This window comes from Chlorocebus sabaeus, chromosome 10, assembly GCF_047675955.1.
Source record: "Chlorocebus sabaeus isolate Y175 chromosome 10, mChlSab1.0.hap1, whole genome shotgun sequence".
In the NCBI taxonomy this organism is placed as follows: Eukaryota; Metazoa; Chordata; class Mammalia; order Primates; family Cercopithecidae; genus Chlorocebus; species Chlorocebus sabaeus.
The window spans coordinates 22,383,747-22,408,340 of record NC_132913.1 but is presented as its reverse complement, the minus strand read 5'-3'; the positions used below and the strand labels follow the sequence as shown (position 1 = coordinate 22,408,340).

The following is a 24,594-nucleotide window of genomic DNA, read 5'->3' as shown; positions in this document are numbered from 1 at the left end:
GCTTACTTAAGGCATGTTGCACAGGTTTAGATGCTTAAAATGAGCCATAAAACTTAAGGTTTGTAATTAAGGCACACACTTCAGCAGGAGTATTTATCCTGCCTTAGTTCTAAGAAATTAATTTGAATTGAAGAGAGAATGGTTTCTCCTCTCAATTCATAGTTCTCACAGTTTATTCTAAGCATGTATTCTCCCAAGGGAAAAAAAAATCAAATATAAAAGAATATTTTTTTCCTAAGCTGAGTAAGACATACATCATCTGACATTTACACTTCAGTTGAAAATTAATTTGCATGACTATAAAACAAACAGATTGTGTTCTTTCACAATGGGGCACTGCAATTCGAATAACTACCTCAAATAGCATATCTGGAAAAAATAACAACTTAAAAGTCCCAGCACACTTTCAGTTAATTGTTCCAACAGACCACTAGTGTTAACCTCAGAGCAGAACCATACTCCAATTGGAAGAAGTCCTTTCTCATTCCTTCAATCAATTGTGATTTGTAGTGTATGCACAACTCTAGTAGCTTAAGGTCTCTCCCAACAGGCACCTTAACCCCATTCTGGTTTAGCAGTTTACTTCATTGAATCACAAAACTGAAAGGAAAATCCGGATGCCTTCAAGTCAACTATGTGTAGCTGAACACAGGCTTCAAATTTCTTAACCTTACCCTCCAGTTGGCTTCAGCACAATCCTGCCTTATACTCACATATCTCATTTCTCCTCTGCATCAGTCAGTTTTGGTTAAGCTGTGCTGCATTAAGAAACAAAGGAAAATCTTACAGGCTTTCAACCATAGGTTTGTGTCTCACACAGACTACACTAATCACAGATCTGAGAGCCAGGTTGAAAAAGCAGCCTCTATCTGGCAGCCTTAGAACAGAAGGAGAAAATAGCATTAGGGGAACTACACAACGGCTCTTAAAAGTTCTGCTTGGAAAAATCACTCATAATATCCTCTCATATTTCATTGGATAAAGCAAATCACATGGCCAAGCTACGTACAGGAGGCTCCTGGAACATTGGATAGCAGTATATTTCTAAAAACATAGTGAATAATAAGGTTAACACAATCTACCATACCCAGTACAACCATAAATATTTATATTCACCAAGAAAAACTTCAGATTCCGCTCCAAATCTCCAAGAGATTTTGAATCTTAACATCCAAAGGGACAAAAGACCAGGGAAGTAACTCCTGGGAGCCTGTTTTATCACATGTAAAACGAGATGATAATATCCAGTTTGTAGGGCTATTATGAAGATTAAATGTAGTAGATTAAGTCAAGGACCAAATCCAGTGACACAGAGCAGACACGTTTAATGGAAATGTTGGTTACTTTTGTAAACTTACATTGTAGGCACATTTTATAAGGCCACCTATTTCTAAAACTCAGTCCTTGAAATTCTATAGGAATCCAGTACCATCTAATCCTTTCAGCAGCCTGAGAAATACTCACCGTGCCAGAGCACAGGGTAACTTACTCTTGGCAAACAGAAAAGAATAATTTACACCTAGAGAGCTAAAAAGAGAGGGCTTATGAAAAAATTGTCAGAGCTCATAAAATTCAGGTACTTAATCAACAGTATACTATATAGATATAAAGAAAAAAATATTCCAACTCAAAACTTTCCCTGAAAAAAAAAAAAGAATCATCCAACTTCAATTTTTGAAGCTTCTTAGATTTCATTTTTAAGGTGCTCTACATTTTCTGAATAACATTGGATTATGAATTCTATCATTTTCTAAATTTTGACTCTCCTCCTTACACTCATCCTGGATACAAACTCAAAGTCTCTTGTTAAAATTACCCTATGCTTTCTTCTTAATTTTAGGTTCAGTTCTTGATATTTCTGGCAACCTTGTATGTCTTGGCCACCAAGACACACCTTACTCAAAGACTGCTAAAATCTGCCACCCCATTAACCTGAACAGAGAAAGCTGATGTACCCCGGTTTTTAAATATACTATGCCAATCTCCATCCCTACAACATACTTAAACATTTCTTTTGATTCAAAATATCTTTATGCATTTTAAATGGTGTTAAAATTATTAGGTGAATGACTGATAAGAAATCGACATTTATGAAATGCCAAAACAAGCCTACACACACAAGAAAGTAATTTCTTGACAGAAGGGGAAACACGTAACTGCACGATGGAAATATCAGTGTCATTGTTTTAATCCAGCCATTATATTTAGCATCACAGAGACTGTGTGCATTCTGATATGGTGCAATCTGAATTATACAGAAGGCCAGTGAAGCCCAAAATGTTTGTTGAAGAACACTTTAAATGAAACGTCCGATTAACTAAATAAATGCAAGAGAAACAAGCCAAGCAACACATTGAAGAAGCAATCAGACGAATCCAGGAGGTGATATATTTCACAGGAAAACTGAACGGGTCTCTTCAACAAGCCAACATCATTAAAAAATAGGCAGCTGTTAGGTAAAAGAAACGTTAAGAACCATAACAAGCAGAAGCAATACGTGGTCCTCTTTAGGATGCTGGACAGGAAAAGCAGCAGTGAAAGACATTTTGGTGACAACCGGAAAAATGTGAATATTCTTTGGTACTACAGGAGATGAAAATGTATTTATAAATTCATACATACATATATGTATACAGACAGAAAGACAGATCAAAGTGAATATACACCAAAGTGTTAAAATAGTTATCTCTACATGATGAAATATGATGACTTTTTTCCTTATTGTTGCTTGTATTGTCTAATTTTCTACACTGCATGTGCACTGCTTCTGTAATAACACAAGACTGTGTTTTAAGGGGTTAGCCTCAACATGATTATATGGGCAATACTTTGAATTACGGACTTGAGTTTGTTTTCTGATTTTATTTGATCCTTATGTGTCAGTTAAACTTTTTTCTGTCTCTAAACTGTAGCAGGGAGGGGAGACGTGCAAACTCATTTGTTTGGTCACTGGGCTTGGTCCTTGACTTAATCTACTACATTTAATCTTCATGACAGCCATACAAACTGGATATTATCATCTCGTTTTACATGTTATAAAACAGGCTCCCAGGAGTTACACAACATGGTTTAAGACCATGTATTGGGTATCAAGCGAGGCATTCTCAGCCAGCTTTACTGAATTTCTGAACTGGGGCTCTAAGGCTTTCCCGGCAATCCCAAGGACTGCCACCTAATAAGGTGCTCGTTGCCTCAAGGGGAAGTCTATAAGAGAATCAGAAAACATAAATCTCAAAATCTTTATTTTGGGGTTTACAGATTGGTCTTGTTTGCGTGTTTGAAACAGAGCAGACACGTTTAATGGAAAACAAGTGTTGGATGCAGTTTGGGTTTCTATGAAAGGGAGTGGTGGAGAGCACTCAGACCCCGGGAGCCCTATCCTGCTTTCCTTCTGGGGCCTTCCGAAAGGGAAAGTGGCCCCTGCCCCCACATCTCACTGTCCCCACACTGCTGTGGCCCAGGTGCAGGGTAGTGACAGCAGCCAGGGGCCAGGCAGAGCGGCTACACTGCCTCACCAGCTCTCACCTGAGGGGGTAGGGGCAACAGCCAAACATCATCCTGGTGACAAGAAGGGCAAGGTTTTGACAGAGCAAGCAGCGACCTGATGGATCCCCAGTGCTGAAGGATGCAGCGTGGAGGGCGGTGTGGACTGGAGAACAACAGAGCACGTGGGCACTAAGATATGCTGCAGAGGCCAGTGTGAGGAAGGCTTGACAACACCCAGGAGCAGCAATGGTTTAACACCTCAGAGGATGCCAGCTCAGATCATGGCAGACTCCTGCGGGCCAGAAGCCCCTCCCACAAGTGCCACCAGGGGAGAAAGGTGGGAGTAATGTCCAGAATTGAATGATAAAAAATAATAGACATGGTGAAGTTAACCTACAATTAGCTCAGATTACATTTTCAGCCATTAGGCTGAATGGCATTATGAAAATAGAGATTGTTATGCCAGAGGAAAAACGACTAAGAAATTTCCTTATTTGCATGCATAAGTACATGGCTTAAAAATATTGGTAGTAGCTAGTATAATAATTTATCCCTGTTTACAGAGCCAGTGGATGTCACTAACTTGCCTTGAAAATTGTACTTCACAGTGCTACTAACAGAGGAAAGGTTAACAAATATTTCATCATGATGACAATTTTATAGACTAAGGATAAAAAGTATCTTGCATATAACACCTTTGAAGCTCAGAACTAAATATTATCAGATAGAAAAAAATTCAGGGTTTTGGAAATTTAAGACACATTTATTAAAATTGAATTGTGTTTTATTTTATAATACTTCCTTCTTGAAGAAATAAATTCATCAATAATTTAACAGCCTTCTATTTGTGCATTTTAAATTTTCTTTAACATATTTTACAAAAAACAAAACAAAGAATGGAGCCCACAAAATAAATAACCTAAGCAATAACCTAAGCCCTTTAATGTCTTACAAAAAAAGAATCTGTGCCTAGCCATTTCTCTAGCAGAAAGCACTGTTGTTTTAAATGGTAGAAGGAATGAACCAAATAAAAGGCAGCCCAAGTAGAAAGAATGTTTTCCATCTTGCAGAGTCTGTGCTCAAAACTGTTATTTGTAAAAGCTCCATTTTGATTCCTTTTGTTTTGCCCTAAAGAATACTTTAATATTCAGCTAGAAATATAATTTATGGATGACAATATTGCCTACAAACTGCAAGAAAAGTAAGACAGGGTAAAGGTGAGTCGTACCATATTGCCAGTGTGACTTGAAACTAGAGAGAGACCACTTTTTAAAAAAGTATTTCACATGATGATTAATGAGTCATAATGAGAAATAGAAGTTTCCTCACAACACACATTCTTAGAACAAACCCTCAGGTTCACTGGATCTATGTGGCCCACGCTTCACACTTTTAACATAAATAATCCATTCACCAGGAAGTTCTCTCAAGGAAACTCTAATTAAAGTCCTAACTGCCATGCATTTCTCTTACGAAACTGATGAAGAAGACTCTCACAAACTGATTCACAGGCAGCACTGACACCACTGATTAACTAACTTGTTGAAAAGGAGGTGATGGAACAGTGGGTCCCCACCAGTCATTTGCCTCAGGGCTCTCTCCCTTACTCTTGCTCTCCTCTGTGAGGAGGGGGGCTGAATCCTGCAAATTACAATTCCCACACTCCCCTTCCAAGTAACTTCTGATGATGGTCTTCCAATTGGAGGTCCTGGCAGGAGACTGAGGTTGGGAGGCCAGGAGAAGCTCTTAGCTTTTATAGCCTCTCTACCTCCCTTAGGGCAGCATTTTCAGCAGTGCTGTGACTCCTTCAGGGTTCCAGGTGTCTCTTGGTGGCTCCATTTCTGGGCTCTGTTAATTCCACCACCTTCATTGGTCTCTCCTTCCTGCTGTAGCTAAGCTCTGAATTGTTTCACCATCTTCTGTTTGTATTTCAATTGTCAGAAAGACCTTTTGAATGAGTACCCATCTTAAATTCCCTTTGGTTCAATGAGAACCACTTGGCATGTACTGTTTTCCCAGCTCAATTCTGCCTGATATGAGAACCACATAGATAATTCATGAAGCAACCATCCCAAAATTTTGCTAGCTAGGTAGAATAACACACTAAGCCATAATCAGCCTTTAACCCTTTCACTTACAAGGTATATGGCAGGTACAAGGGTCCTGAGAAAACAAGACAAGGAAAGAATGGACAAAAAGACTCATTCATTCATTTTTCAAATGCCAGGCAATGCACTGGATGATGAGGTTACAAACACGAGCAAAAGCAAACACCGTCTTCACAGTGTCTAACACAATAAAGAAGATGAGCGTGCAGGGAAAATCACACTACTTAGGGTAAGTTTGCAACAGCGTACAGTCAGTTCTGCCTGGATGTTTGCTCTGAAATGTGAAATTCATATATTAGGGAACAATTTGAGCATAATGTGATCTTCCTCTGTTGAATGCTGTCATTCCTCTATTTTGTTTTTCTTTTTTTTAATTGACAGATAATATTGCATGTTTTTATCATGTACATGATGCTTTGAAGTATATATACACACTGTGGAATGGTTATATCTAGCGAATCAACACATGCATTACCTCACCTAGTTATCATTTTTGTAGTAAGAGCATGTAACATGCACACTCTAAGTTTTTCAAGAATACAATATATCGACACTAACTATAGTCACCTTGCTGCATAATAGATCACTTGAAAATTATTCCTATCTAACTTTAATTATGTATCCTTTGACCAACATCTCCCCATCCCCCCAATTACCCCAGCCTCAGGTAACCACCATTCTATTCTCTACTTCTACAGAATAACATAATTTCATGTTTGCTACGCAGCAATTTCATCTGGCAGAAACACCAGGTAAACAAGCAAAAATCTGCACCTAACTGAACACAGCCAAGTGGTTCAATGAAGGGAATTTAAGATGGGTCTCATTCAAAGAGTGTTTTTGACAATTGAAATACAAACAGGAGATGGTGAAACAATTCAGAGCTTAGTTACAGCTAAAAAGGAGGAAGGAGAGACCAATGAAGGAGGTGGAATTAGCAGAACCCAGAAGTGGAGCCACCAAGAGAGACCTGGAACCCTGAAGGAGTCACAGCAAGGTAGTAACACACAAATTCAGCAGAAGCACACACCTCTTCTGGCGTTACAACTTCCACACACATCGCAGGTAAACCTCTTCCACCATGTCGCAACTCACACGCAGATTTTCCAAAGCCTACTTCCACAAGTACATTTCAGATCTTTTCCAAGGTAAAATACATTTACTGAAGTATTTAGGCATTTCTTAACCCCTTTACACATGCATAAACATACCAGTATTTTGTATTAGTTTCCTATCTTTTATTTAACGTGTCACTATGGGAGTTTTTTAATGTTGTGCCCTACCTCCTTTTCCCATAAGCCCTGTGAATTTTCATTCTGTGATTTTTGCATAGCATGATGATTTTCAAAAATGTATATGTCACGTGTTAATCAAACAGACTATACTTTGAAGGAAAGGGCAATGGTGCTATTTCACCACATTCTAGAAGAGCAGAATAGCAAGGAGTAGCAAGAGCCATGGCCACGGACACAGGAAGCAGGGCATAGACAGAAGGAATCAGAGGAACGCCAGGGTGAAGCAGCAGGAGGACAGAGGGAGAGACAGGAGTGTGGTGGGGGAAAAGGCCAGCGAGCTGAAGTGGTACACAGGGGCTGCATGGAGGGCCTGCCAGGCACAGGAAGAGGGGAGGGGCCATATTAGAGTAGCAGGAGGGAGATGGACACATAGACAAGTATCGAAAAGAGTTGGTAAGTAGGTGGTCGGATACGGTGGCTCACACCTGTAATCCCAGCACTTTGGGAGGCCAAGTAGGACAGATTACCTGAGGTCAGGAGTTCAAGACCAGCCTGGCCACCTGGTGAAACCATGTCTCTACAAAAAGTACAAAAATACAAAAAAAAAAAAAAAATAGCCAGGCATGGTGGTGCACACCTATAGTCCCAGCTACTCAGAAGGCTGAGGCAGGAGAATTGCTTGAGCTCAGGAGGTGGAGGTTACAGTGAGCCGAGATCATGACACTGCATTCCAGCCTGGGTGACAGAGCAAGACTCCATCTCAAAAAAAGAAAAAGAAAAAGAACTGGTAAATAGTCAAAATACAAGGCGCCATTTTCCCAATTATAAAATACAAATTAATTCGTGTCGGGCCAGCTTGCACAACGACCCCCCACCCTACTCCCCACACATACTTAATTTTTGATAATGTTTATTAAATTAAAAACATCTGCGTATTAAAATTTGTTATTAACCCTGTTATACATGCATATTGAAAATCACATTATAAGAAATCATACTGTGATTTTGAAACTGCTTTCACACATTGCATGAAGCATTTTACACGGTCTTTATATGCTTCTACACATTCTTCACAGGCATTGGAGGCATCGATGTTGGCCTTCACTATGGCTATCCACTCTCTTCTAATTATTTTACTCTTTAATTATGGGTGGAAGTGTGGGCCTGTTTTACACCTCTCTGGAATGTTGAGGAGCAGTAACAAACTGCTGCCTAGATTCTTCAGTGAAGAGCATAAAAAACAATAAATGCCTTTAGATTTAAATGCACATATAAAGAGATCAGATTTTGGATAAAGAAACTAAAAGTTCTGTTTAAACACTGTTCAAAAAATTAAGTTTTTGAAAGAGAGCCCTATATATGAAAGACTTCATCAGGTGATTCTCACTACTCTATAGAATAATTTGGGGAGAGGGAAGTTCCATACATACAGTGAAAATGAAAAACAAGTGAACATTAGATACTAAAGAGAGGTGATCATTTGGGAAAACTTGAATCTGCTCTCCTTGCATAAAGGAAATCAAATTCAATGAGTTGGGGGGACAGAGATAGAAAGAGAAAATACAAATATATGCACACACACACACAGAGTTATCTGAATGTCTGTGTCTCACCAACATTCATATGTTGAACTCCTAACCTCCAAGGTAACAGTATTTGGAGTTAGGACTTTCTGGAGGTGCTTAGGCTATGAGGGCACATGCACTCATGAATGGATGGATGCTGCTATAAAAGAGCTGTAAGAGTGGATTCTCTCTTCTGCTCTTCTGCCATATGAGGACACAATGTTCCTCCTCCCTAGAGGACACAGCAATGAGGCACCATCTTAGAACCAAAGGAACTTGCCAATGCCTTGATCTTGCACTTCCCGGTCATCAGAACTTTGAGAGAGTGAATTATTTATGAATTACCCATAATTCATAAATTATAAATTATTCTGTTACAGCAGCACAAAACAGACTAAGATGGACAGATACAAATACACATAGACACACATACACACCCCTCAAAAAATCACCTCATCTGTGTTGGACAGCCAGTCTACAGCCTTAGTTAATACATCCCTTCAACTCTGGCCTTTAAATTTTACTGATTCGGACCACACTCTTTCTCTTCCACAAGTTCTGTCCGTGTTATTCTGAATACACGACCTTTCTCAGCAGGCTGGACCTCAACTCCTCCATAGGACTAACCCTATCTGCATCAATAACCAGTTTGTTTGCATTTTTTCATAGGCTTATTGTAGACCAAATGGGTCTGTGCACATGCATATCTATTCCTATTTAGAGCAAAATCCCATATATTACATTTCAAAAACCCCAGAAAATTTAAATAAACAGAATTTATAGTGCCATTCAATGGTAATTGATTTTCTTAGTGTTTTGGGGAATACTCCAAGTTCCCTAAGGAACTTTAAATCATCAAAGCAAGATTAACCTATGTTCAATGAAATTTCCAATATTTTTTTTCTTACTCTACTATGATTCATTTAAGAAACACTTAAATTAGCTCCTAATGTATATGCAGCAATGTGCTCAGCATAATGGAGACAATTCCAAATATAATACAAGATGTGGGATCTTAAAGCAGTGACAATACTCATAAGAAAAGAAAGATTACAACATAAATTAAGCTACAATATAACAATATTTAGACTAATGCCATACACCAAAAAAGACACTTTTCTTTCTACTCTAATCTGTCCTGGAAAACTGGGTCATAAATTGGACATATTTCCCAAAGGAAAAACATTATAAATTATGATTAGAAGTTGTTTTCCTGATCAAGGACTTGGCATTAAAAAGGAATACACACACACACACACACACACACACACATATATATAGCCTTTTCACATGTGTCCCCAAAAAGGGATAATTACGGAGAAATCATACAACAAGATCCAATGTACTCAAGTTTACATACTTCATAAAAATAAAACTCTAATGTAAACTGTAATATATTATAAACTTAATGCCAGCTGTGATAAACACAAGTATATCATTAACTATAGTTTTGCTTGACTTGTTGGATTTTCAAGTGTACTTTTGGGATGATTTTGATGGCCTGAGTCTCTTTTAAAAATGAGCTGATACATTCTTTTTCTACAGATAAATCTCTCTGCAGTGTCCAAATTCCTCCCTTACCTTAGAGTTGACTTATAGGCCCAGGGAAGGAATTTAGTAAATGTCTCTTCCTAATGCTTATAGAGGTATCAGTGCATTTTTTCTCTTTAAAAAGACTGACCTAGCATTTCTTCATTTCATTCTCTTCTATCTCTTGAATTTCCTTAAGGTGACAGTTTATGACCAGATTTTTTTAATGAGGAAAAAGTAAATATGGAATAAACCTACAGTGTGTAAAGAGATATCTAAGAATTTAATTGAGAAATCTCAGGAGCAATTATTAGATAGGTAACAGAGGAGTTTTTAAAAGATGCATCAAAGTATTTCTCATAGAACTTTGGAGCCCCTGGGTTGTCTTTTGTGTGAATTCCTGGGTAGGACATTGATGGACTCATGGTTAAACGCTGTGGAAGGCAGGTTCTACCATGGGGTGGAGAGTGTGAGGGTAGACATCCACTTCATTCAGCTATGACTGGATGAATATGATACAGAGAGGGGCAGAAGAGACACCAAAGCTTGAACTGAGTCACGGGAGAGAGACATGTACAGGATTTATTTTAGGGACAAGTGTAGCTGCCACTGATCTACTGAAGGAGACTATAGAAGCAAATGGTGGAAAACTAAGTATGAGACCTCAGAGGGTACGATTTTGAATGCCAGTCTAGACCATGTGGATCTAATGACAGAATTTAAGCAGGAAAGCAAGGTGAAGAAAGCAAATTAATCTGGTGCCATGAGGAGGGTGAAAGCAAATGTAGAACTATGCAGACAGAGGGTTGTAGGTGTTCTTGGAAAGATTATTTCCATGATAGTTCTGTCAATCAGAATATTCTACAAGCAGGCCCTTCATTTTCTGCACACTCTGGATCCATAATCATTTGGTGCTCATAAGGACATTTGTGTCTGACTACATGTTCATCTTTATGCATTCCTTTAACACTCTGCCACTTAACTTTTTGGCTTCAAAGTCCTCTAGGAAGAGGAACATGTCTGTGTATTAGGCAACATCTCCCCTCATCCCCCGCAGAGTTAACAGGGTTTCTTCCATAAAGCATTCTGGTATTATCTACTAATAAATTCTAATTAATTTTCCCTTTTACCCGTGTCTTTCTCCATTTCCAAAACCTAAAATTCCAATTTTAACTTTATTTGGTAGCTATTCTTTTTGGCCAAGTATCATATATGTCAATCTTTTTCAGTTTACGTTTAGTCCAAAATTACTTGATTTCCTTGTCTAAATCTTCAGTAGTTATTTTGGCAGCTTTAAAAGAGATAATCAAAATGGCAGGATCATGGGAACTTTGCCAATCCATTCTTGGCTCCTCTCATATACTAAGATTCTTCTTTTAATCATCACAATAAATAGAGACTGGAAAACGTCTATTGGATTTGACAACTGGGAAGTTATTCATGACTTTGGCCAGAACTATTTCAGCAGGACCAGTGGGGGCAGAATACAGACTGCTGATTTGAAGAGTGACTGCAAAGTGGAGACCTTGAGCAAATTCTACTAGTTTCAGAAGCTAGAATTTGAAAGGAAGGCAAGAGAGGAGGCAGTAACGGGAAACAGAGTCAGGAGTAGTTGCTTTGCATTAAATGGGAAAGTTTTGGGCTCTCATGTACTGTACATGAACTTCTGACGGTACATTATAAGTAACCTTCAATTTCACTACATCACCCACGTTTCATTTCTTTCCCATTCGTTTTTGCTCTTGTTCATAAAGCTTCTCTAAATCCAAGATAATGCATAATCTGATAGTGTTTTTATTCAGATCTCTCCCACCTTTGCAACTGGTGAAACCTCTGGAGTCCTATGTTTCTTTCCTTCTACCCCTTCTAATTATCTCATTTGTTGGTTTGAGCAGATGATATTTCTGAACACATGTCAAGTTCCAACAGCTGAGAATGTTTTTTCCCTTTCAGCTGAATTGTTTGCCTCCTCTTCTCTCCTCTTTTCCTGTCATTTCTCATCTTAGAATCATTTTCCTATCATTCAAATGTCTGTATGTCTTCTTTCTGGTTGTGTGTGTGTGTGCATATGTGTGTGAGCACACAAGTGTGTGCATGGGTTTGCATGCACACATGAATGCTCTACCATATTTCCATCTGCCTAGGTCCCCTTCCTTAGCCTTCAGAGCACAAATTATTTCATACTATTTTGAGCCCCTCTTGGCTTTCAGTTGTTGGGGCTGAATAACTGCTTTGCTATTTCAGGTGCCTTTATCTTGTAGGCATTTGCTGAACATCAATGCGTGCCAACCTTGTTTCCAAATCAATGGATAATTCTGTCCCTATGTACATTTTTCTGCCACACACTGACACATGCCAGGACAAAATTGTTTATCTTAGATTATAAGGATTTGGGTTTCTCTTTATTTAGACTATGCTGTGAGCATCACAGGTTTTCAAAACACAGAGTTTAGGAATGTTATCAAGTTCTAGGTGGACCAGTAAACCAGAGATAAACCTTCTGCCTACATTGTGAGGCCATAGGAGAGCGCTGTTATTGCTGTTTTTTGTTTTTGTTGAATCTCGAAGAGGTTTCTTAACCCCTAGACTTCAAAACACCATGAAATAAGATGTTATATTAAAGATTAAAGAAAGTATAAATACTTCATGTTTAAGACTAGCATATATAACCCAGAATCCAAACAACGCTGGGAAAATTGTGACAAAAACAAATAGGTAGAGAGGGAGCCCAATTCCTTTCTTCCCATGCTGAATCTACTCACCTATAAAACCCCACAGACTCAATAATTACCCTTGAAGCATCCTTCTTTGTTCTCCTAACTCCATAAAAACTCTGTGAAAATTCCTTAAGAGCATGGCCAATTCTTGGATATCACTGTGCACCCTGACTGGGCCAACCATAGTACATATATTTCACACTACAGGCAACCAGTACATAAAGATCGGCTGAATGTGCCTTGAGGAACCCAGTAGGCTAAGAAAAATTATGTTAATCTATCAAAGTATAATAAACTCCTTGCCTGGAAATTGCTAAAGAAATGTCTTCTTGATGATCTGATGCCCCCACGGGTAACCGCCACTGTTCTGTAACTGGCTCAAATAGTTAAACTAGCAATGCAGCATATTCTATGCACTTAATGGGATACTTAAAGGGCTTCACCTCTGCAGCTTATATGGCATTTCTAATTTTTAACTGATTCCTTTTGCTCACAAATATTAAATGGTCCTCCTGGTATTGCTCAGCACTATATTCTTCAAGAGATATTGGGAGCCCTATGCAGGCATACGTGAATACACTTTTATCCTGCTCCACTTCCCACCTCCCATATGCATACTTCCAAATATCACTTAGTGTGATTGAATGATAAGGTTCTTTATACCCTGAACAAAATAATCTTTTACATTGAATGACTGTATGATTAAGCATACATCTGAATAGAATCCTGGAGTGTTGAACAAAGAAGTCCATATTCCTTTACTCCTTTCAGATGAAAATCTTTTTCTAGTGTCCTGACTTGTTACAAGTCACCAATGGAGTGAGCAGAGCTGATCCAGTCACAGGAGTAGAAAAGGACTGAGACCAGACTTTGTCTACATTATTTGAATTGCAAATCTTATATAGATGGTCCCACTGTAAATATGGCCTGACAGCTATATTTTAATTCACAGATGTAAATTAAATTAATGTACCCCTTTCATTTAATTTAATACACACCTGTTGTGTACATACCCTGCAAGGTGGCAACGATCCAAATATGAGTAAGATGCATTCTGTGCTTTTGTGGAGCTCATACTTACTAAGAGAGATAGACATATATAAATAAAGTGATTTGGCTTTCCCAAGGACAGAGAATGTGCATGTCACATCTCCGTAGGTAGACTGTAAATTCCTAGAAACTGGAACTGGCATCTTACTCTTGCGTGGATCCACTCTATGTCACGGACACAGCAGGTGCCTGATAAATACTCTTTGAATTTATTCATATAGCTTACAAACAAATGCATCTTGGACTTTACATTCGTTTTTCTTGCTATGTGAAAACTGCTTAGTTCTAAAAAATAAAAATAAAAGAAGTGCTTCACTGGAAATATATTATGTCCACAAGCATTATGTTTTTCCTCCACCAACTCTGTAATCCAAATGAAATATCTAATAATCATGCACATATTATTACATGACATAGTCTTAGAGTCCATCTCCACAAGGTAGTTCTTCTTTATGAAGTTTAGAATTTTTCTAACAGATGTCTTGTTCTTAATAATCTTTTAAAAAGTAACTAAAGTCAGATTTAAGCTACCTGTAAAATATGCATCCCCCCACCAAAAGAGACTTGGAATTATTAAAATGTTTCACATTGTCATGTACAGCTGAATAGAGGTTGCACTCACAAAGGAAACACAGGACTTTTTTTATATGTTGCACACAATGAAAGGCATGTCACATTCTGTTTTTTCAATTGAAGCAAGTCACAGCCCAGAGGGTCTGTTACTGTCAGAAATTCAACTTGAGAAAAGCCCTTCAGATCACTGAGAAGAATGCTACCTGCCAGGAAATGAATCAAATCTACCAAAAAATTACTACCATTTGATCAGAAATATCACTTTGGTGGGCTGCATGTCATCTCCAACTGCAGTCATTATAATAAAGAGACAGTAAAAGAGGGCTGAGAAATGTGCATTAAATGCAAATCAGAAAAACTGGTTACTTAAAATCTTAGTTAAAGGTTATTTTTAGGCTATGCCCATTTCATATGGATTAGGCTACACATACACACTAGCAAATTACTCAAAATAAAAAAAAGAAACTGGGATTATTAGGCTGGAAACAAGAAGGGTGAGGTGATTTCATAATGTGTATGAAGAAAAGTGGAAGCAAGCTAGACATGCCCCCTCTTCCAAAATGAAAGGTATGTGGGATTCAGTTTTTAGTAGATGAGAGTAATGAGATAGAGAGAAGTCTTCCTATCTGATGGGTTTGGAATTTGTACTCTTGAAAGCAGTCATGGAAGTGTTTTTTTTTTTCTCTCTCTCTCTTTTTTAAATAGATTATCCATGCTGGTATCTAAAGAAAACATTAATAAACAAATGAATGGTTTCTCACACACAAAGGCTACACAGTAGACTACTATGACTACTATATTAATTTAATTTACACCTGTGAATTAAAATATAGCTGTCAAATTACTATGACTACAAAGACTACTACGTAGTCTTTGTGTGTACAGTTAAAAGGAAACTCTCTACTATGTAGTCTGGTGTCTACCGTGAAAAGGAAACCCTCTTCTGTCAATAGGCAGGTGGTAGGGTAGAACTGTTAATAGTACAGATTCTAGGCATGTTCAACATGGTGGCCACCAGCCACATGTGGCTACTGAGCACTTGAAACATGGCTGGTCTGAACTAAAATCGATGTGCTTGTAAGTGTAAAATACAGGCTGGGTTTTAAAGATGTAATACAGCAAAGATCTAAAGCATCACATTAATAACTTTCATAATCAATATATACTGAAATGACAATACTTTAGATATATTGGGTTAATAAGACATATTATTAAAATTAATTTCAATGTTTTCTTCTTTAATGTGGCTACTAAAAAATATAAGATTGCATACATGAATTGTATTTGTGGTTCATGTTCAATTTCTAAGGACCTGTACTGTTCTAGAAGGAGACTGCCTGTGTGCAACTCCCGACTTGACGCAAATCACTCACTATTTCTATATTTGTAAAATAAAAATAATAATAATACAATCAACCTCATAAGTTTTTTGAGAGGATTTCATAAGTTAATCCATGTAGAGTAGCGTCTGGCACACAGTATATGTTCAGTAAATCTCAACTACTAATATTCAGCGTGCACATCCTCTTTGCAAAGCACCCTGACGTGTAGTTGCTCATACTCTGCTTGAATACTCCCAAAGACGGGTAACTCACATTTCCCTGAGACAGCCTATCACACTTCTAGACAGTACTAAATGTGAAAAAGCTCATTCCTGGAATGAGTAAAAATCTCTTTACAACTTCGACTTTTCTGAGCTTCTTCCTATATGATTCTGCCAGAGGCAAAGAGAGAAACTGGTCAGATTCCAACAGTATATTTGTTTAGAAATAATTAGTATTGGAAATGAGTTTATTATACACTTTCATGAAAGTTCATGTCAAGAAAACTCATACTGAGCCATCAAAATACTTTCAAGAAACAGATCTTCAGAACTGTGACTTCTTACACATGCTCAACTAAAGAACAGGTCTCCTCTTCTCAGTAAGCTGTCCTCTTTGACCGAGAACAGTTTCCAGTTGGGATATACTTAGAGCAAAGAGGACAGACAAGGGCACTCACCTGACCAGATCACAGGAGTGACCCAGGCACCCACCAGCAACCACCCCTTACATCAAACAACTCATTTTCCCTTTTTTATATTCTTTATGCTAATTTCAAAAGCTGATGCTTTGCATAGTTGGCAGGACAGTTCTGTCCTAATGATAAGCCATTAATACAAAGGAATATGGTATGGATTTCCTAAATATGTCTGTCTTTTCTGAATTTCCCAATGGTTCCTCAGGAAGCCAACACTTTTATAAGTGAATGTATCTAGTTCTTTATAATTTTAAGATGATATAATCTTCATGCACAAGGTCTGTGCAAAATCAAAATGCAGCCTTTTTCCGTATTTCCAAATGATGCTTCTACCCCCAAGCAGAAATAATTCAGCAATATTCTTCCTGTCAGTCATCTCCATTGACTATAGAGGCATTGGCAGTAGGTAAGTATGTGTGTTCTTGCATTTTGGATAAATTCCAGCAGCAGAAAAGACTGAACCCGTTGAGTAAAACCTCAGGCTTAGGGTAGTCTGGTTTATCAGAAGCAGAATGGGCCTTGCAATCCAACAATCTAGATGCACATCTAGGCTCTGTGGTTTACCAGTTGCATTCACCCTAGACAGGGTGCTAGAGGTCCCTTGGATTCTGTTTCCTATTACAAAAAAAAAAAAAATGGGACTAAATAACAGTACCTACTTTGCAATATTATTATGAGGATTAGACAAACAAATTCGAATGTACCTAGCTAGGTATGCAGCAATTCATAGGTAATTAATTAATAGTAATAATTACTAGTCATACTTGTTGCCTACATGGATATTGGTAAGCCTTACCCTACAGATCCTCAAATGGCTGTTATTACCCAGGCCCCTATTCTCCATCACATTCTCCTCTTCAAAATTTTCCAGAATTCTCAGTAGAGAGTGGTGCCCTTCTCCATTTAAATCCTTTACCATCAGAACTCCACACATAGATGCTAATAAGAAAATAGATTTAATCAAACATGAAAATTAGAATTTACCACCTGAGTTGTTCGGACCGAGAGAGGGCTTTGTGAATTGGCATCATCAGTGAAAGCTCAGTGGAAGTACAATTGGAAGTGAATTTTGACTAATAGATACAATTTGGATAACTGGGACCACAGGGACAGGGAAAGCAATATTTTCGGCCACTTTAAATAAGTGTGAGTTTGTGGGTGACTTTAAAGAGATAGGTCTCAAAGAAGAAGAAAGTGGATAATAGGAAATTAATGATAGGCAAGTGTTAAATTGATGTAGTATCTGGAACCCTATGTTTTCTGTTCAAGAAAGCAGCATAATTTAGGTTACGTTTTCCAGGGACCATCTAGCAGTGCTGGAGTTTAGTTTTAGCTAGAAGAGATCCAGAAGAAAGCACCAAAAAATTTTCCTCAAAGTCACTAACATCCCTTGCCTCTCTGTGACTGGCCAGAAGATATTACAGTTCATAGAATGGGTCAAGTCAGATGAAATGAAAGGCCTACTAACAATATTTAATCACGAAAATGAATGGAAGTCAATATGAAATAAATTGAGTTAATTCTGAAGACTAGAAACAGAGATTGAAAAAAATAATTACTTTTTCCCCAAAAGAAAAAAGCCTTGCTGAACTACTCCCACTTACATACATTTTAATTAAGTGGTCTGAGACAGCTGTGGGGTAGAAGAATTTTACAGTTCTGGCAGATGACCTCGGTGAGAAATTTGGCTCTTCCTCTTAACAGGAAGAAAGGAACTTAATATTCTTATTTTATATTTCCTAAGAAAACAAATTAAATTGAAGGTAGAGTGGCTTTATATGAATTGATAACTCAGATGAAAAGGGTTTTGATACCTTTGGGCTCTTAGATCATATAAATATAACAATATTCAAGTGTTTTAACAGCTAGAAATGTTAGACACAGAGAAAATTAAAATGTAAATGTAAACAGATTGATGATCAACTACTTGATAATTCCAATGGTTGCATTTATTCTTGTTACGAGTACAAATATCAAGGGATAATATTTAAAATATTTATCAATTGGTAGGTCTGGGACATAAGCCAATCAGAACAGCTTTAGGAAATATCACTGGAGTGTGTCCCAAGGCCCCCTTGCCATACCAGGTGGGTGACACCCAGTGGCTCTCTCAAGAAGTGATCTAAGGGGAGTGGTCTGTAGGACCAGGATGATAGTAGGAACTTTAGAGGGCTCAGAGCAATACTCACTGACCTACTGGTGCACAAGTCGTTCAATATTTTTACAAGTATTTCACTATTTTACAAGTAGTTCAATATTTTTGCCAGTAAGAATGTATCAATGTGCACTGTCTAACTTGCCCTGAATATGTCTAACGTAAGCACAAAAGGCAGAAATCAATAGAGGAGAGCCCAGAAGCAAACTCTGCAAGAAGAGATTACTGCAAGCCTTAGTCTTATTATAATTAAAATCTTTCATGTATGCATACTACATGGTATGCTTTTAAAAATAACCATCTGAAAGCACCCAAAATTAAAATATGCATTGCTACAAAGCTGCCTAAGACTAAGGCAATCGTGCCTAACTGCCACGAAGTTCAGAGCTTTACTCAACATTGTGATTCTTCCAGAAGTAATGAGCTGTTCGCTAACATAACACTAGGACACAAATCAGCAGCCAGCCCTCATGCAGGCAAGTGGAACACGGCCATGAGTTTCTTCCAAGTCAAGGCATTGAAAAATCGTTTGTGCATTAGTTACTTAGGATTCTGTTTTTAGCTACAGCATATTTAATTACAAGAGGCTCATAATTAAAATATGCCTAGAGAGGCAAAATCAAAAGCGACCGTCATGTCTCTTGCTGCAAAACACCTAAGTTCAACAATGATAGCCTTTTTCATTCATGCAGGAAACATTTTCACACTTTCACAGATCCCGTCTAGGTCAATGTCTAACCTTTTCCAGTATGTGGACCTCTTCTTTTTAACGTCAAAAAAATTCTACTGATTTCCACATCACAGCAAAGAGTTGTAGTTTTAGAATCCATAAATTGCAAAAATACCTAGTAACCAAAAATTAATATAAAATTAGCGAAGCTTTTATACATACTGTGTTTTAGTCATCACAACAGTATATACACACTTAAAATAAAGTAGTTCTCTAGCTGCCAGATGATTTCATTGTTCAGCTTAGAAACCACGCTTAGATTCAACTCCCCTTACCAAAAGCATGAGTCCCTACCAGCAGTGAAATTATTCTACAGCACCTCTAGAGTTAGTTTCAAAGTTTTACCAAAACGTACAGAGTAACTGGGTTCCACTAATATTTGATTTTCCCTTTCAAATGAAATGCTTGATGTGGTAGCAACAAAATGATCATACTAAGGCACCGGTGGACTATAACCTGGCAAAATAACTACGTCTCTCTATTTTGTATAACTAGCCCATACCAGGATTCATGGCTTAGAATGAAAGCATAATTGTAGGAATTCAGTGACTGGGATTCTTATTTCCTTCTGTCAAGAGATACTTACAAGATGACCAAAAACTACCTAATCCTCCTTGGCTTCATTTCAGAAATAGCCACTGTTAGCTATTAAGAATAACCACCCATGAACATCCTACTAAAAACATTAACAAAATAATCTCAGTAGATGGAGAAGTTTTAAAGGGTGAGAATAGAATGTTGATCATCTTGGAGCAAAGGTGCCTGTGATTTTAGATTTGTTAAACTACAGACCCCACTAAAATTCACAATAGTAAATTTCTAGACTAGAAGTGGAGTTAAAAATCCCTCTACTTTCACAGGTTTAACGTGCTAATTATCACTTAGATATTAATCCTGTTAACAGCTCTAAATTAAGGACCTGTGTTATATTTAGGAAGCTACCTGGTATTACAGTGAATGCAGCAGCTTCTTTTATAGGTATATACTGGGAAATGTCTTCTTTTGAAAATATAAAGCACTTATGTGCAATCCGTATTCAAAAATCCAACAGCATATCTAAGTAACGCATGTCGTTTTTGATACTACAATACCCAATAGTTATTCAAAGACCCAGCCTTTATGCTTTGTCTGTAGAGCATCTCTGAAGCCTTAATAGTGCTATTCTTTTTTCCCATCAAGTAGTATAGTTGTCACTACTTAGAATTCTTTAATCTGTTTATCTTAATCGTGTATTTAATATATTGTATCATTTGTCATTTTCACAGTTAACTAAATAGGACCAGTCAAATATTCGTCATCATTCTATTCAAACTTTTGACATGATGTTTTTACTTTAATGCCTAATCTTTGTAAAGTGTGCAGAACAGCAGAATTGAAGTTTTGGCAAGACTTTTTTTCTTTAAAGGAATCATATGACTCCAGTTTCAATTTGTGAAGTATAATTAAAGTGAGTTGACATGCTTTAGAATTTTTCTTGTTTGGACATTCCTCCTCCTTTAACTTAGTGCCTATCTTTTTATTCTGCTTTTTCGGTCTATTGTTTAAGGACAAAATTCTTTTGACTGATATTAAAAAAAGAGTTATTCCTTCAGAAATAGGATTCGTAGCAAGCAGACAAGGTCCTTCACAGCCTTTCTGATGAAGTACAATTTAGTACCATTTTCCTTTAATTCCTTCGCTACTTTCTCTCAAAAGGCACACTCAGTAGAGAACAGAAAGGTACCTCTCCTTACCAATTTGTTAATGTCAGTCTTCAAACAGTAGAGTCTGTGTTTACATTGTTTATGTGATCGGTAATTATTTTCTACCTGTCTAACAGTGTTCCTGTTTCCTAGTCTTTCAACTCTCTAACAATCAACAACTTTGATGGAAAACAATGGGCCGGGAGATTAAGAAATATTGTAAGATCATTTTTCAAGTATTGATTTAAATATTAAGGTTGACATAAAGTGAGCTCATCGTATTATGAACCCTCCAAACAGACAATCAAAGTCCACCAGCCGTAGGTAGCCCTTTCCTGGAGCACATATGTCCAAGCCCTTATCACAGATTAATCTAGAATCTCGAAAACCCTGAATGGTTTGTAGGTGTTCCGGGCTGCTGGATCTGTCTGTGCTGATACATACAAGACTATTCCACCTTTTTAAAGTCAACAATGACACCCACAATTTTTTCATAAGTATCTGTGTCTATTGTTACAGGGTCAGGAGAATTTTCTTCATAATTTTTTTTCACTTAAATTTGCATGAAAAAGAGTTTCTAACCCTCAGCTCTCAGCAGGTAGATGAAGAAAACACACACACACAAATACGTACATACACACACACACACACACACACACCAGTGACAGAAAATAAAACAATTCCAGGGAATCGACCAGATTAGATCAACTACCCTCAGAAAACAGAGAACTGGCCACATTACGTTTCAAAAGAAGGCTCCTATTATTAATGGCACTGAGGTTTAAAAACAGCAGTGTATCAAAGTGAAGCCTCAAGACAGAAACTTTATAAATAGCTTTTAACCCACAAAGACAGAAGCTTTCACTCACCACTGAGTAAGACTTCTTGATTTGGTTAGTAACACCCTAAGTGGCTTTCAGGAAGCCTTCACCAACTTGAGTAGAGTCAAGAGCACAAAAAGGCTTCCCTGGAGATTATCTTTCTTAGTTACTCGACAAACTCAGATTGCCCTGACACTGCCAGACAAATAACTGTATCCCTTTGACATCCAAAGATTACCTGTCAAAAGGAAACTTCAAACACACACGTCCACAGGCACGCGCATATATATATTTACACACACACACACACACACACACACACCCCACCACCACCACAGTCTGGTTGGCATGAGCCCTACCTGCATGGGTTACCATTTCCACGATAACAGAGCACTCACAGGTGTACCGCTGAGAAACACCAGGCAGACTGTCATTTAAAGAGCACCAAGGAGTCTGAGGGTGGGAAACTGCCGGCTTCCAGCAGACCACCTGGCAAGGAACAGAGCACCAAGGAACCCTGGTATCTTCCGTAGAATATGCCACGGTCCCATAATCTTAGTCGAACTTCATCTTGACTATACAGTATTGAAAATATCACAATACCTCTTAAGGGAAGCTCAGAGCTCAGACATTCCAAAAGAAAAAAGTACCACCTTAGCCAACGAAAGTTTTTTTCTTGTCTTTAAAAAGAGAGTGAGAGAGCTTAACGCCCCCTCCTCAACATTCCCTGGTCCCCAGTCAAGCTTTCCAACTTCAAATTCAAAATACGCGGTCAACAAAGAGCAGGGTTCATTTGCATATGCAAATAACTTTAATACTGAGGGATGTGTAAGAGAGTAAATGGGACAGGTGCAGATGAGCGATGCAGTAGAAAATATGCGTGTCCTCCTCCCTGCCCCTCACTCTCACGCCCCCTTCCCAGTTTCCTCTCCACAAACTGCAGGATATCACGTCCGACCCCAGCTTGCCCCTAGCCCCCGCAGGGACAGAGGAAATGTAAACTGTTGCTGCAGCCTCCTGACACTCCACTGAAAAATCAGAGGAAGCTGCAAAACTTCTTGGCTTGCTCAGCTATCCTCCACTGGCACTGAACGCCCACGCGCAGATTTCGCAGTCAGCGCACGGGAAAGGGAACCCTCAGTCAACCTGTTTGCAAAGCCTGCAGGGCAACTCCCGGCCCTTCGATCTTGGGCCCCGAGGCTCTCCGCGCAGGATGGGAGACCACCGGTTTCCCTCACCAGTATCCCCCAAAGCAAGCTGGAGGTGAATGGAACAGAGCTCCTGCTGCCCCGGTCCCACGGCTCCGTCCCGTTGCATGAGGTCGGTGCTCAGGTCGCCGCGTGGGGCGTCCCCGCCCGCCTAGAGGGTCTCCGCACACTGCGCCCCGGGCAGCCCATGCTTCCCGCAGCCCCAAGCCAGAGGCGTCCGAGAAGATCCTCTTCCAAGTTCCCGCGTCTGGCTGGGAGAAGGGGCGACGAAGGCTGCCCAGCGAGGAAAGAGCAAAGTATGCGCCGGCGGCGCGCTCCCATCCCCGGCGCTGCCACCCCGCGCCCCAGCCGGCCGGCCAGGGGGCCCGGAATACCCGGCTCGGGGCTCCGCGCGCTTGCACTCACCCGTCTCGCCAGAGCCGCCGCCGTAGCCTCTGGGAGCCGCCGAGCCCCAAGCTTCCTGAGCGCAAGAAAGATGGTGGTGTGTTTCGGGAGACCACCCATTCCAGCGTCTGGCAACCCGGCGGCGACTCTGGCTCCTCAGCACTGAAGGAGGAGGAGGAGGAGGAAGAGAAGGAGGAGGAGGAGGAGGAGGAGGAAGGAACGGCGCAGTCGGACGCCATCTGCTGTACACCTCTGCACAGCCATTGGCTGCCTGGTGCGTCCGGGAGCCGCGGGGCGCGGGGCCGCGGGGAGCCACCTTGCGCCTCGCCTCCCCCGGCAGCTGCTCCCCGCCGGCCCCTCCTTCTCCCCCTCTCCTCCGCCTCCTCCCGCCTCTGCCGCGCACCCGCACGACCCTCGGCTCAGCCGGCTCCCCAGGGCTAGCGGCCGCGGGCACGCTGGCCTCGACCTCAGCTCCTCTGCTTCCCGCAACTGTTTGCCGCAACTTTAGCTTCAGGGTGCCGGTGCGGGCTGGGTAAGGGGACTCCCCAGCTGAGCTGAGCCGGAGTACCCAAGCCACTGAGCCCAAGAGAGGGTCGAGCGCTTTGCAGCCTCGGAGATCCATGAAGTGATGGGGGAAAAGAGCAAGAGAGAGTGGGGGTGCCCTAGGCCCCTGTTGATAACGCGCCCCAACACGCACACATGCGCGACACTCAGACACACCGTAAAACACACACACCAAGCCATCCCGCACGGTCCGGATGGTCTGGCGTTCCTTTGCAGTCCCCGGGCACGAGAGGGCTTCGGTGTTACTAGGAGAAAAGACAAAGAAAATCCTAGCTGGGGAGTACCCCTAGCAGCATACGTGGGGGAGAGAGAAAGGGAAACATTTTGGTGACTCCGGGAAACGCCAGGAGCTGGGTGCATACCTGCCTGGACATCCCCCTGTTGCGGGGCTCCCAACGGCTGTCAGCCCACGCCTACCAGAGCCTGGGAAAACCCCTAGCTCTGGGGCCTCTCTTTAAAGGGTTTGCAGTCCTGGGGCGCGGGGACCGGAGTTGCGGGAAGGAGCGCCTTAGGCTCCTGGGTAGCTGATGCCAGAGGCAGTGAAGGAGGTGGAGAGTCCGAGTCAGCCCAGGTGAGACAGGAGTGCAGACAGCGGAGAGCACGTGGGCAGGCGAGGAGCAGAGTCACAGCTTAGAAAGTCGTTTGCTTACTCTCTGACACTTGTTCCAAACCCTTCTGGGTTTTGACACCTTTGATCTAGGGAACTTCTTAGGCTTGTTCAGAGAGATGAAGTTGCTTCAAAAGGGAGAAGGGGCGGGGGAAAGCAT

General features: G+C 40.0%; 1 protein-coding gene across 1 annotated transcript in view; it reads right to left on the bottom strand.

Moving 5' to 3' along the window:
• Positions 1 to 23,589, bottom strand: part of THSD7B (thrombospondin type 1 domain containing 7B) — a 909,295-nt gene extending 885,706 nt beyond the window's left edge. Inside the window, exon 1 of the mRNA XM_007964862.3 lies at positions 23,285 to 23,589. The gene's annotated coding sequence lies outside the window, so the exon portion shown is untranslated. The remainder of the gene's footprint in view (positions 1 to 23,284) is intronic.
• Positions 23,590 to 24,594: the final 1,005 nt, after the last annotated feature.